Raw genomic sequence first — 14703 nt, 5'->3', positions numbered from 1 at the left:
CTGGGCTCCACAGCTCACTGGATGCAGGAGGCCTTGGGAAGTGTCCGGGATGTGCTGTGTGTCATCACCCAGCACTGTGCCCACCGTCGGCTGATGGACAGGTTTCCATGGAAGCCAGAGAGGAGCCAAAGACAAGGGAGACTAGGGGGAGGGGACACGGGGAATCTGAACCTAGGGTTCACACACACACATGTGCGCACATGCACACGCACAAGCACACACGCGGGCACACATACACACATGCACAAACACACATGCACATACACGCACGCACACACACACATACACACAAAGCACACCTGCAGGAGGTGACAGAGGGAATCTGAACCTAGGGTTCACACACACACACACACACACACCCCTGCAGGAGGTGACACAGGGAATCTGAACCTAGGGTTCACACACACACATGTGCGCACATGCACAAGCACACACACGCACACATACACACATTCACAAACACACACCCACACACACACACACACACACACACACACCCTGGGTCTGGAGACTTGGGTGGAAGCAGAGTCATCCCTCCTCGTCACTCCGTCAGCTGGGATATGACCCCTGACTTTGCCAACACCAAAGCTCCGTTTCACGCCCCTGTCCTAAAAGATCACCACTCACGACTTCCTGGAAAATCTTTGTTTCCCAGAACTACTGATATAAACTGAATTTAAAACACTAATAAGCATGCGCAGGGGCTGGGGAAGGGGTGTGGCTAGTGGGTAGAGCGCTTGCTGAGCCAGCACGAGGACCTGAGTTCACATCGCCAGCCCCCGCATAAAAAGTTGGGGGGAGAGGACTCAGCGGTTAAGAGCAGTGGTTGCCCTTCCAGGGGACTAAGATCTGAGACTCCCAGCATGCACATGGTGCCTCACAAGTGTCTGTAGCTCCAGGGGATACTGTGCAGATATACACACAGGCAAGACACTCAAACACAAAAAAATAAATAAATTTTAAAAATTAAAAGGAAGAAGAGCTGGGTGTGGCAGCACGCCTGTATCCTATTGTTGGAGAGACAGGCAGAACCCGGGGTTTGCTGCCTGTCTAGCAGAACTGCTGAACACCGTGTCCACCATGGACGCATAGATACACCCCCACACAAGTCACATAGATGTAACATACAGTGTACTGCAATCTTTTTTTTAAGTCATGGCAATTGAGCCGGGCACCTATAATATCAGCACTCCCGCTAAGGCAGGGGAGTTGAGAGTTCAAGGCCAACGCGGGCTACACAGAGAATCTGCCTCAAAAACCAAATACTGACAAATGTATTTCAATATGGCTATTTTAACAGACCTGGTAATCATGTATTCCATTCCATGTTGTTTTAAAACCCCACTGTGGGACAGACAGCCTTGTAAACTTCACCAACTTTCCAAAGGAGCCAGGCATGACTCTGTGGGAAACACTGGTCTAGAACTGGGTTTCGGAGTCTCAAGACCCAGGTTCTAGCCTTAGCTCTATGCGATCTGGGCTTCGGTCCCCTCCTCCAAGGGCTCTGTACTCCCACCTAGTGCCTGAGTGAAGATTTCCAAACACACGCTGGGCTGCCTGTGAGAGTGAGGGCCTGGAGGCAGTAAAGCCCTCTGCTGGGTAGGACACCCCTTCCTAGACTCTCCCTGCCCTCCCCTCCAGGAACATCGTCTGGCCTCCTTGGTATGGCTGAGCACAGGGTTAGTAGGGTCAGAAGTCTGACTTCAGACTGTCGTGGTGACCTAGACCACCTAAGAGGTGCCCGGTGCACACTCCCAAGGAAGGCTTGAGACGATCTGTCACTCAGGCTTCACTTCATGAGAAGAGAAAGTCCACAGGAAAACTGAGTGCTTGGCATAGGCCTAAGAAGAAGCAATGTGGTTTAGACAGAGGCTGTGTGGAGGTTAGGGGGTTCCCCCTCCCACAAGCTGGGCTCTGTGAGATTCAGGCCTCCCGCCTGTTCCAAGGAAGGGAGCCCCTGGGAACCTATGGGGCATGGGAGAGCCAGGCTGAAGTCCGAAAGCTGTTGGAAAAAAAAAAAAAACAAGCTCACCCTGTAATGTCCTTACACAAGCCTGAAGTGTTGGGTGTGTCCCTGGGGATGCAACTGCTATGCATGAGTCTCGCTTTGAGAACGACACCAACAGTTTCTCAATGAGTCTACCAAATTACTTCGTACCCAGACTTGTCTGTACACTTGCAGGTGGAGGACATTTGCTTCCAGGTTTTGGGTATGAACAAAGCAGCTCAAAGTGTCCACGTGCAAAAACCAGGTCAGCTTCTTGTCCTTGATGAATACCGAGGAACAAAACACATCCGCGTGTGCTGCGGGTATTCTTATCACATTCACCCCACTCCTATTCCTAATTCCTCCCAGATGCATCCCTGCCCCCCCACTCTCAACTTTGTGCCTGAAAAAAAAAAAAAAAGAACCACCAAGTCCAGTTTGTGCTGCCCACATACTCACAAGTATACATACTGAGCATCATCTACCACGGGCCACGCCTTTAAAGAACTGACTACTCTGCCTCTACCTGAAGCAGTCAGCTGTCCGCAGCACCTCAGTTACGGGGCGAGGGCTCCTAAGGGTCCCCAACTCCAAGGCAGAATGCTGACTGACTTAATCCTTCCCAGGTTTTATGCAGGCAACAGCAGCTACTGTGAGCTCATGATTGCAGCAATCCTGTCCTGCCCACTGTTTCAATCCACGCTTCCCTGGCCTCTGGCTCTTACAGCTTTCCATGTCCTCTTTCTCAATGATCCCTGAGCCTCGGGGACAGAGTGTGATACAGATGTCCCATTTGTGTCTGAGCATCCCGTCGGCACTAACTTTCTACACTTTGGTCACTTGTGAGTTTCTTTCTTTCTTTCTTTCTTTCTTTTTTTTTTTTTTTTTTTTTTTTTTGGTTTTTCGAGACAGGGTTTCTCTGTGGCTTTGGAGGCTGTCCTGGAACTCACTCTGTAGACCAGGCTGGCCTGGAACTCACAGAGATCCGCCTGCCTCTGCCTCCCGAGTGCTGGGATTAAAGGCATGTGCCACCAACGCCCAGCCAGTTGTGAGTTTCTGTACTAGCCCACGCCCAGGGCAAAAGGAGGCCTCTCTGCCGAGGAATGGGTTTTGCATGTAAACCTGACATTCACGGGTCCAGATTGGTGAACTTCAGAAGGCTGGGTGAAGGGCAGTTCTGCTAGCATGAGCTGTGAGAGAGATTTCTAAAGCTCTGGGGACACCTCTTTTAGGTTTTGTGTCCTTTTCTGTTCACTCCGAGTCACATGTATGAGTCCACAGGTAATTGTGTTGGTCCTTCACAGAGATGAGACAGTTCTCAGTTTACAAGCCCTCAGTGACACCCTCATAAGCTGGCCTTCTTCTAGAACCCCCACAATCACAACAGTTCTCCCTTGTTCAAATATGGCAGAGATTTGAGCCAGATCAAATGTTCCTGAAGATGAAGAGGTCTCTGTTTAAATCCAGGCCAGACTCCTGCTCGGTCCAGGGGCCCCTGCAAAAGATTTCCTTCTCTTTCTCTCTCTCTTTCTCTCTTTCCTTTTTGGGATTTTTACTTTTATATGTTGGCATGTGTATGCGTGCATTTAAGCACAAGTGTGTAGGTAACCACAGAAGCCAGAAGAGAGCGGGGGATCCCCTGGAGCTGAAGTTCTAGGGAGCTGTGAGCCACTTGACATTGGTGCTGGGAGCGGAACTCAAGTCACCTGGCGGAGCAGCCAGTGCTCTTAACAGCTGAGCGTTCTCTCCAGCCCCCGCCAGCCACTGCGAAGGAAATGGCGAGCGCCCTCTACTGGGAGCCTGTCTGTGATTCCAAAACATCCTAACAGACTCCACCCGGCAGGTGCCTGGTTACCAGAGTCCGGAACATCCGGGGGACACGTGCCCACAGGCACGTAATGGGTGCGCCTTAACTTGGTGCGCCCTCCTCCTCACCACACCCACATAATTCTGTCTCGGCAATGCAAGATCCCCTCTCCCCATGCTTACTGGGGAATCAGAGACAGTGTGACCACATGAACCCCCCCTCCTCTGAGACCTATAGGAAACCCCTCTCTGCCTCGAGGGCCTCAACTCTCACTGGCGCCCCCACCATGCCGCTTTCTGTCCGTGGTGTTAAGAACAAACTCGGCTAAGGACTCTCTTACCTAAGAGGACAATCTGCCTCAGGGTCCCGCCTGTACCCCAAACCCAAGACCTTACACTCTATAACCCCAAACAAACGACCAGTCCACGATCTATGGGCAGGGAGGATCGTGTCTGAGGTCGTTAAGGGGCGGGAGAAATTTGCATAGAGTTTAGCAGATGAGAACGTTAAAGACGCTAACGCCTGCTGCACACTGCATCCAGGTTGCCTCTGCAAAGACTCGAAAGAGGGGGACCTGTGGGGGAAGGGAGGGTACCAACGAATGACCCGGTAAGCAAGATGGAGACTCATGGGCTCGCTGTGTGGTCAAGGTCCATGCAGCAGGCTCTCCCTGCACACCCTACCCCCGAGACACCCCCTTTGGCATCCGCTGCAGACAGTACCCGGAACCTTCTGGGTGCTCTCACCTGGTGCGTCCCAGGTGCCTCACAGCACACGGCCTCTCTCTCCAGGCAGCGGCTACTCCAGGCTCCAGTGGTCTCTGATGTGCGTCCAGGCTTGTCTCACTCTCTCGGTTTGCGATGTTTGTATTTTGTCATTTTTGTGTCCTCAAAACTGCTCTAGAGCCCTGCGAATTATCCAAATGTCATCAGAGTTTTGGGATCAAAGTCTACCTGGACTCCGGAAGTCCCAATAAGCTAGGTTCCGCCACCCATCCCCAATACGGCACCCGGGGAGTCAAGTAACAGGGGAAAGCGAGGAAGGGAGATGTGCTCAGTGGCCGCACTGGGAAGAGGAACAAACATTGAGGCGCAGTGGCCCTGGGTCTGTGTCCAGGGCATCTACGTGAGGCTTAGACTGTGTGTCTGTGCGCGCACGCGTGTGCGCATGCGGAAGCTAGAGGTGGGTGTCGGTTGTCAGCATTGCTCTCCGTCTCGTTTTCTGGTTCTCTCACTGAACCTGGAACTGACTGAGGCAGACTAGTTGGCCAGCAAGCCCCAGGGACCCCCAGTCTCTACCTCCCCGGCACCAGGATTATGGGCAGTTACCACCTGGTCCAGTGTTGTCCGTGGGTGCTGGGGATCCAAACTCGGGTCAGCTCCTCAACCAGAGGCTTAAACAGAAGGCGAGAGTCTTCATAACTGGCCCTGCCCACCATGTCTGGACTTGTCTCTCCTGCAAGTCTGACTAGCTGTCAGAATTGTGTGAAATCTCTCTGGAGACATGTTCCTCCTGTAGCTGGCATCAGCACTTCAGGCATTCCCCGCCCCCAGCATCTCTAAAGAAATTTTCCTTCATTGTGTCATTTTCTGTAGTCTGACAGCCAAAGAGGAAGACACAGATGTATCTTTGTTCCTACTGGGATAGTTACAGGGAAGGCCATGCTTAAGAGACAGTCAAAGACACTTTCTGTAGTTGTTTATGTTTTCTACTCTTTGCTCTTTGGGAGCACCCCACAAGCTCCCAAATAAATACACGGAGATTTAGTCTTTCTTATGCATGCCTGGTCTTAGCTGGGCTTATTTCTAGCCAACTTCTATTAAATCACCCATCTACCTTTTGCCTCTGGGCCTTTACCTTTCTCTATTCTATGTATATTTCTTTATTTCTTACTCCATTGCTGGCTGTGTGGCTGTGTGACTGTGTGTCTGTGTGGCTGTGTGACTGTGTGTCTGTGTGTCTGTGTGGCTGTGTGGCTGGGTGGCTGTGTGATTGTGTGGCTGGGTGGCTGTGTGTCTCTGTGTCTGTGTGGCTGTGTGACTGTGTGACTGGGTGGCTGGGTGGCTGGGTGGCTGTGTGACTATGTGGTGTGTGTCTGTGTGACTGTGTGACTGTGTGACTATGTGGCTGGGTGGCTGGGTGGCTGTGTGACTGGGTGGCTGGGTGGCTGTGTGGCTGGGTGGCTGGCCCCTGGTGTCCTCCTCTCCTTTCTTGCCCCTCCCTCTTCTTGTTCTCCTATTTATTCTCTCTGCCTGGCAGCCCCGCCCATTTCTCTCTCCTGTCTAGCTACTGGCCATTCCTCTTTTTTTTTTTTTTAGACCAATCAGGTGTTTCAGACAAGCAAAGTGACACAGCTTCAGAGAGTTAAACAAACGCAACATAAAAGAATGCAACACATCTTCGCATCATTAAACAAATGCTCCTCGACATAAATCAGTGTAACACATCTTCAACTAATATTCCATGACAACATGCCATTGGGTTCTTTCTTGGGCTTCATCTCCACAGAGTACCTATCTGCTAGAGCAGTGCTGTAGGAATTTAGGTGCCCGGAGCTGCATAGGAACCCTGGACATGAATGACTGTTTGATAGTAAGGAAACTGACCAATAAGAACCTTGGGGGTCTGGAGAGACAGCTCAGCAGTTAGAGAGCTCACTGCTCTTGACGAGTACCTGGGTGTAATTCCCAGCACCTATATGGAGAAGTTCACAAGCCCCTGTGACTCCAGCCCCACGGGTTCTGATACCCTTTTCTGGTTTCCTTGGTTACCTGTAGGTCTGTAATGCACAAACATATAAGCAGGTGTGCACGCACACACACACAGAGCACACGAATAACTCTTCAGGTGGAAGAAAACTGCTGGAATAAGGGTTAACGGCCAGGCTGATGTGACCTGAGTCCCAGAGCTGGTGACTATGTTCCCACTGCTCCAGAGTTCATCTCAAATCCTGGAAGGGCTTCTAGACACTTTAAGTCTGTGGATTATAATGTTTTATTTAGTTGTGCCAAGTGCTACCGTTTAGTCGTATCACACAGGAACTTTGGAGTTTGTAAGTGAAGTGGTGTGCAGTTCATGATTTACACATGTGTTGGGAAGACGGTCCCTTTAAAGAGGTCGATTTAGACCTCAAGCTATCTTTTCCACAAAGTATTCCTGGGACATTCTCCTGGCTGTAGTATCATCTTCCTGTCAGTAGGGGTTGCCCTGGGCTCCCCAGAAGGTAAGCATGACAATCCTGCAGAGGACTCCTAGCTCCGAACAAGCCAAACATCTCTTAGAAGGTGTCCCCTTGCTTTTCCAGCGCTGAAAAGCTGGTTAATTACAAAAAGTCATGTGCACAGCAAAAATCACATTCCCTCACCCAGTCCTGCTCCTTGAGAGTGTCCAGGCTTTAGTGGGTACGGGGGAAGAACAGAGGATCTGGGAGGCCTGGACCCTTGCACGGAGCCTGTCAGTACAGAGGAGGAAGGTGCAAGTGTCCAGGCAGACTCCTGCACCAAGGCCCAGTGTTGCAGGGCACACTACAGGGCTGGGCTGCTTCTGGTTAAACTCTTCTCTTCATCTTCTTTGGTGCTTTAACAAAAAAAAAAAAAAAGCTTCTCTGTGAGTTCGAGACCAGCCTGGTCTACAAGAGCTAGTTCCAGGACAGGCTCTAAAGCCACAGAGAAACCCTGTCTTGAAAAAACAAACAAAATCCCTTCTTTCTCGAATCCACTAGGTTGAGCATATAACAAGTTTTCAGGCTCCAGGGGGCTTACCTGCTGAGAATAAGTGTCTAGGTCTTAGCTGCCAACACCCGAGGCTGGCTCTCTCTGTCTCTGCCTCCATCTCTGTCTGTGTCTGTCTCTCTCTGTGTCTCTGTCTGTCTGTCTGTCTGTCTGTCTGCCTGCCTCTCTCTCTCTCTCTCTCTCTCTCTCTCTCTCTCTCTCTCTCTCTCTCTCTCTCTCCCTCCCTCCCTCTCTCCCTCCCTCCCTCTTTCCCTCCCTCCCTCTTTCCCTCCCTCCCTGGAAACCTGCTGACCATACTGGCCAGGGAATCAGGTGGGCAATCTTCACTTCCAATGCCTCTTCCTGATAGAAAGTCCTGCAAAGACTGGGTGTAAAGGGGTCATACCTTAACACAATAAAGGTGATTTGCACCAAGCCCATGGCCAACATGCACCTAAATGGAGAGGAACTCAAAGCATTTCCACTAAAATCAGGAACAAGACAGGGTCGCCCACTCTCTGCACACCTCGTCAACATAGTTCCTGAAGTCTTTGCTAGAACAATAAGACAACTGAAGGAGATCAAGGGGATACAAATAGGAAAGGGAGAAGTCAAAGTATCTTTATCTGAAGATGATTGTATACATAAGTGACAAAATAATACCACCAGGAAATTCCTACAGCTGGTGAACTCTGCAAAGTAGCATAACACAAAATTAATACACAAAAATCAGTAGACTTCCTGTATACAGATGACAAAAGGACTGAAAAGGAAATCACGAAAATGATACCCTTCACAACAGCCACAAGAAAGAAAAAAATGCCTTGGGGTAACTCTAATCAAGAAAGTGAAATACTTGTATGATAAAAACTTAGACACATTGAAGAAGATATCAGAAGATGGAAAATCTCCCTTGCTCATGGATGAATAGGACTAATATATTGAAAATAGCCATCCTACCACACACCTATGGACATCTGTTTGTTTGTTTTTTTATAAAGAAACCAGAAATACACACTGGGGGGGAAAAAGCCAGACCTTCAACAAATGGTGCTGACCAAAGTGGATCAGCACCTGCATGAAGAAGAGCGCAAACGGATCCGTGCTTACCACCCTACACAAAACTCAACTCCAAACGGATCAAAGATTTCAACACAAGACCAGATACCCTGAACTTGATCAGTGAGAAGGTGGGGATAGCGTTGAACTCATTGGCACAGGAAAAGACTTTCTGAACAGAACATTGATAGCACAGACACTGAGACCAACGATTAGTAAACGGAACCTCGTGAATCTGAAAATCTTCCATACGGCAAAGGACACCATCATTCAGGTAAAGGGGCAGGCTACAAAGTGGGCAAGGATTTGTGCCAACTCCACATCCTTCAGATAGCTAATATCTAAAATACGTAAAGAACTATAAAAAACAAATAATCCAATTAAAAGATGGGGCACAGATCTCAAAAGAGGAAACTCAAATGGCTGAGAAGCACTTAAAGAGAGGTTTAGCATCCTCGGTCACCAGGGAAATGAAAACCAAAGCTCTTCGAGCTTTTTATACTTATAGAATAGTCAAGATCTATGGAGATGTGAGGTAAGGGAAACACACATCCATTTCTGGCGGGAGTGCAATCTTGCACAGCCATCATGGAAACAAGCATGGCGGTTCCTCAGAAAGCTGAGGACCCGGCTGTGCCACTCTTGGGCATAAGTCCAAAGGATCCCCTTCCTACTGCAGAGACACTTGCTCAACCATGTTCACGGCTGCTCTATTCATAACAGCCAGAGGCTGAAACAGACGAGATGTCTGTCAGTGGGTGGATAGATAAAGAAAATATGGTCCATTTACTCAACGAAATAGTACTCAGTTGTTTAAAAAAAATGAAATCATGAAATTTGCAGGTAAATGGACAGAGCTAGAAAACAAAATCATCCTAAGTGAGGTAACCCAGACCCAAAAGGACAAATATGGTATATATTCACTTCAATGTGGATGTCAGCTGTTAAGGCTTCAATAAGCAAGCTACGACCCATATAACCACAGAGGTTAGACAGAGAATAAGGAACTGGGGAGGGTTGGGTCACCCTAGGAAGGGAAATAGGACAGTTATGGATAAACAGCGGTGGAGAGGACTGGAATGGGAAGATGAAATTAGGTGGGGGAGAATATGTCGAGGAACTACTGAAACTCAGGGCCATTTGAGGGGTCACATGGAAACCTAACACAGTAGGAGCTTCCTAAAGCATATACACATATGACGGTAATCTAAGTACCAAGTAATGGGGGGATGGGGCCCCACGAGCCATCTCTCAACACCAAATGAAGCTTCCAGTACCGAGAACAGGTTTCATCTAATTGAATGGTTGGGCAAAGGGACCCCATGGGAACGTCCAAAACAACCCAGGCTATTGCCAAGGCTGTACATAGCCACCCACAAGCTGGTGGCAAGATCCTATTGCTGAGGACAACACCTACACAATCCACTGAGCATGGAGAATTTGAGCTGGTGCCTACCAAGAGCCTTCACGCCTACGGACTAGTGTTCATGACACCTAAAGGTTCTCTGCAGGCTACCAAAGGAGAAAAGTAAATACCAACCCAACAACAAACCCTTTGATCTATAAAAGCGACCTGCCTACAAGACGCATTAGTGCGATGGTGACAGAGCCTGTGGGAGTAATATCTGATGGGATCTAAGGACCCCCTCCATGAGCTGGAACCCATCTCTGACGCTACTCAGGTGGCCAAGGACTTTGGACTAGATAGGCCAGGGACCCAGGGGAAAACCAAATACTACTGTTCTGCTAAAGGAACGTAGCAATAAAATGACTCCTAGCAACACTCTGCTGTACTCCTAGGTCAGGGTCTTGCTCAGCCATCGTCAGAGACTTCCTCCTGCAGCACAGACAGAGACCCAGAGGGAGAGAACGTGCAGAGAGCCAGAGGATTTGCAACAGTCGGCCCTAAATGGGACATTTCTATCAAATCCCTCCCCCAGGGCTCAGGGGACACTGCAAAAGGTGGAGTGGAAAGATTGTAAGAGCCAGCGGGGATGGAGGACGCCAAGGAAACAGGACTCCGTAAACACAGCAGAACCCGTGCTTATCGAAGCCTTAACAGCTGACATCCACATTGAAGTGAACTCACGGGGCCTACAGGAGCACACACACGGGCCTGCACCGGTCTGGGCTAGATGGAGTCCCAGCACTGAGAGAGCAAATGGACACAAGCGCCCATGCCTAACCCAGATGCTGTCTCCAGCTGCTAACTACTCACAAATGAAAGATTAGTTTCCTCCAGTGAGGCTCACTGTGGGCACACAGACCACTCTTAAAGGCAGGGCCCAGGCCCAACAAGAAAGGGGAAACACAAAATGAACTCAGCCACATTCTAGGATGTTCTTTTAAAAAAAAAAAGAATCTTACAGGTCCTGTGTGTGTGTGTGTGTGTGTGTGTGTGTGTGTGTGTGTGTATTATGGTTTTGAACGTCTGTGTGTGCAAATGTGTGTTTCTCTATATGTCTCTTACATTTTTTCCTTTGGCTCTTTTTCTCTAATGTGTTTGTTTTGTCCTGTTTTCTTCTTAATTTACTTTTTCTTCTACTTTGTATTACTATTATTATTGATGCCTGTTTGTATTCCAATGCGAGAGAGAGAGAGAGAGAGAGAGAGAGAGAGAGAGAGAGAGAGAGAGAGAGAGAGAGAGAGAGAGAGAGAGAAAGAGGTTGTGGATTTGGGAGAGTCAAGAAATGAGCAGGGTCTGGAAAAGGAAACCACAATCAGATTATATTTAAAAATCTATTTTCAATTTTAAAAACATAAATCTAAATTGTTTAGATATTTCAAATCTTAGTTAAAAGCTGTCACTCTATTGCACCAAATATGTCCCCCAATGGCAAATACATAAAACATCAAACATTCGAAGTCCCTTCTCTAAACATGCAAAGACACCGATACCAACAGGTTTCTTTTCTTAGGCATCAGATGACGGTTCTCTTTATTCACGGCTAAAACATGTCCAGAAATCACGGGTCCACACTGTTAGGGTCATTTCAGAAAAGCCACGGGTTTTGAGCCAGTTTGGGTACATTAGCCCAGAACTAAACTGAACAGGAAACGAAGCATTCACAATTATCTGACTTTGGAGAGTCTGCAATCCCCTTGCTCACCCAGGTGGCAGCATCCATAGCACGTCTACCTGGCCCTGGGGGAAAATGGAGGGCACTGATTTTGAAGACTCTGCAAAAGGGAGTCTAAGAAAGTTCAGACAGCCCAGGATAGTTAAGAAAGGCTCCATTTCTGATGCTCTCCCTTAAGCAGCAAGACCTTGCTAAAAGAAAGCTCACCCAGAACTTAGACACGGCATCACAAAGAGACAGAAGGAAAGGACAGACATTTCAGCAACCTACCAGGTCCATCCCCTTCCCGTGGTGCCCCACCCCCACCCCGTCATGCCTGTGCTACAGTTCTGCTCCTCAAGGGGGCGCTGCTGTTCCGCGTCTTGTACACTACCTTTGGTGGGGGGAAGGCACAGAGACTATGAAAATGAGATTTTGCCACTTTTAAGGGCTGCACTGCAGTAGGCAGGCAGGCAGGTGTTGCTCATTGGTCAGGGGCTAGAGCTCTGCACCCTCTATTCTTTACAATAAAGGATCGCGGAGCCCCCTTCTGTAACTGCCACATAGCCAGACGTTGGTGCCCTTGGGACGTTTGGCAGGAAAGACAGGACCTCATTATATCTACAGTGGAGAGAAACGTGGACCCTGAAGTAAATTAGCAAATGCCACAAAAGGTGTCTGGAAACAGATGCTGGAAACCCAAACTTAAAAGCAAGTTATTCTGGTATGTCTGTAGTAGTTCAAAGCACCGGCCTTGTTTTGCTTTAACGGTTATGTGCTGGGAGCAGATTCCAGGCCTTGTGCATGCTAAGCAAGCTCCCCGACACGGAGCTACGTCCCCAGCCCAGAATTGAGGACTGAGACAGGATTGCGGAGGCTGGCTTCCCCCAGGAACACAGCCATCAAGGACAAACCCTACCCAACTTCTCTCCAGCCCTGCTGGTCCCCAGGGCACTCTGCCATGGAGCGGGGACATCTTCGGTTTGCCCTGTTCTGTTCTGTGTCCCATCTGCCTCTCAATTAACAAGGTGAGGACATAAAAGGAATAAAGGCCAGGGGCCGACACAGTAGGCGATGGTCAAGAGGCCGTTCCCCTGGCCACAGCTGTGAAATCCGGTGCGGAAGCGGAGCCATCCACTTCCTGGGCCTCAAGATCCCCTCGTGTAAAACTTAAGTCACCCCCAACTGACCGACAATTTGACAGGCTCTACAATCACCTAGCTGGAGCTGGAGCCTCTGGGAATGTCGACAGGGGAGTTTCCTGGACTGAATAAAAATTAAAAACAAGCTGATCGCTAGTGCTCCATCTCTGCTTCCCAACTCCAGATGCAGAGTCACTCCTGCGGCCTTGCCTGATGGACTGGCCACGCCCCCGAAGCCTGAGCTCCAACAAGCCCTTCATCTCTTGAGCTGCTCCTGGTCAGGTGTTTTGTCATAGCAACAGGAAAAGAGCGAATGAACAGGAGAGCTGGCTGGGGCTCTGGGCACTGGGGCGGGGGGAATGAGGCACAGGAGCGCAAGCTCTCACTTGGCCTCCAAGTTGGGCGTGGGTGGCTCGGCTCACTCTGGCCCAGCCCATAATACCCATAATAATGGCTGACCTCTCCCCCCGAGTTCCTTGGGAAGGTATTTTCTGAGAAGTCATAGGTAATTACCTTAGTCATGGGTTCAACAGGGGCTATTGCCTGAATAGATTACATGGATAATCTCTTTGCACCCAGTGAGCTAATCTGTTTAGGAAGCTGGCACGCCCATTCGAACATGAGCAATTCTCCCGTGCTTTGATTCTTCCAAAGTCCAGGTCTGCCACTGCCTGGACACGACACAGGACGAATGCACACCCTACTCCTCCTGAGCCCTGTGGCCCTCTCACTGGCTCTCCCGGCTCCCCTCTTCTCTGCCCAAAGCTCACCCGGTCTCCTAACCCCCTCAAGCCCCCTCCCATTCCTGGAGAGCCGCTCTGAGCCGCCCCCAGCGCTCGGACTCCTGACCTCAGGTGGCGCACACTCACCAGGAGCATTCTTTCCTCCGTAATGCAGCCTTGCGTTAAACGCCGCCATGGCGATCACAGTGAAGGCCCACTTGTGTCAACCAGCGTCACAGACCCCGGGGCCATTGCTCATATTATCCTCCTTTTTATTGCATGTCTACCGCTAAACACGGGAGAATTGTGCTTCATAATAAAACTCATCTTCAGCGGGGCGGTGGTGGCGCACGCCTTTAATCCCATCACTCGGGAGGCAGAGGCAGGCGCATCTCTGTGAGTTCCAGACCAGCCTGGTCTACAAGAGCGAGTTCCAGGACAGCCTCCAAAAGCCACAGGGAAACCCTGTCTCGAAAACCCTAAATAAATAAATAAAACTCATCTTCAGGTCTACTGAGAAGAGCTGGTATTTTCAACACACTCCATGACTGATAAGAAACTTCCAGGAGTCCTTCAGGTAGCCCAGGCATAACCAGTCTTTGTCCTGAGTTAGAGATGGAGTGTCAATTTAGCATGTGGGATCTGTCCGCCTCTCTGTATTTCCTGCCTCCAACGCTCTGAGCACCTGCACACCCAGTTTGCTGGATCTATGAGAACAGGAAGTCTCAGAAGCAATTCCTTCTTCCAGGAACAATAGCACACACCTGTAATCCCAGCATTTGGGAGGTTGAGGTATGAGAATCTTGAGTTTGAGGCCAATCTGGGCTACAGAGCAAAACCTTTCCTCCAAAAGGAGAACTAGGAGGGGGATGAGGGAGAAGAGGAAGAGGAGGTGACAATTCTGTTTGCTTCCTCCAGAAGAGGCAGGTCCTCAGGGCCCATGTGGCCTGACATTCCTTATCTAAAGTTGGAACGTATGCCAGCATCCTCTGACCTACCTCACTGGGACTGGTGTTTATGATGGGAGTGCCTTCCTGTCCATGTTTACTTCAATGCATTCTTGCCGGCAAACATTTTCTTTTATGGGGAAAGACATGGGTATATGGTGCTGATGGGCAATTCACCTTTCCCTCACTGCCTGAGGTTGGCAAACAGCTATCATAGGGCTCTGACGGGGAGATCTGGGGCCTCTCTTGCCGAGGAGAGCCCAAGCAGAG

At 49.6% G+C, this 14703-nt stretch overlaps 1 long non-coding RNA gene across 1 annotated transcript; it reads right to left on the bottom strand.

Moving 5' to 3' along the window:
- Positions 1-1090: 1090 nt before the first annotated feature.
- LOC121137636 lies at positions 1091-5332 on the bottom strand. Its single transcript, XR_005874923.1, has 3 exons — positions 4541-5332; positions 2033-2266; positions 1091-1841 (listed from the first exon to the last, which is right to left on the bottom strand). It is a non-coding gene; the product is annotated as an uncharacterized LOC121137636 (long non-coding RNA).
- Positions 5333-14703: the final 9371 nt, after the last annotated feature.

This window comes from Mesocricetus auratus, unplaced genomic scaffold, assembly GCF_017639785.1.
Source record: "Mesocricetus auratus isolate SY011 unplaced genomic scaffold, BCM_Maur_2.0 Super-Scaffold_100691, whole genome shotgun sequence".
NCBI classification, from domain to species: Eukaryota; Metazoa; Chordata; class Mammalia; order Rodentia; family Cricetidae; genus Mesocricetus; species Mesocricetus auratus.
Note: the sequence above shows the minus strand (reverse complement) of the source record. Positions and strands in the feature narration are given on the sequence as shown.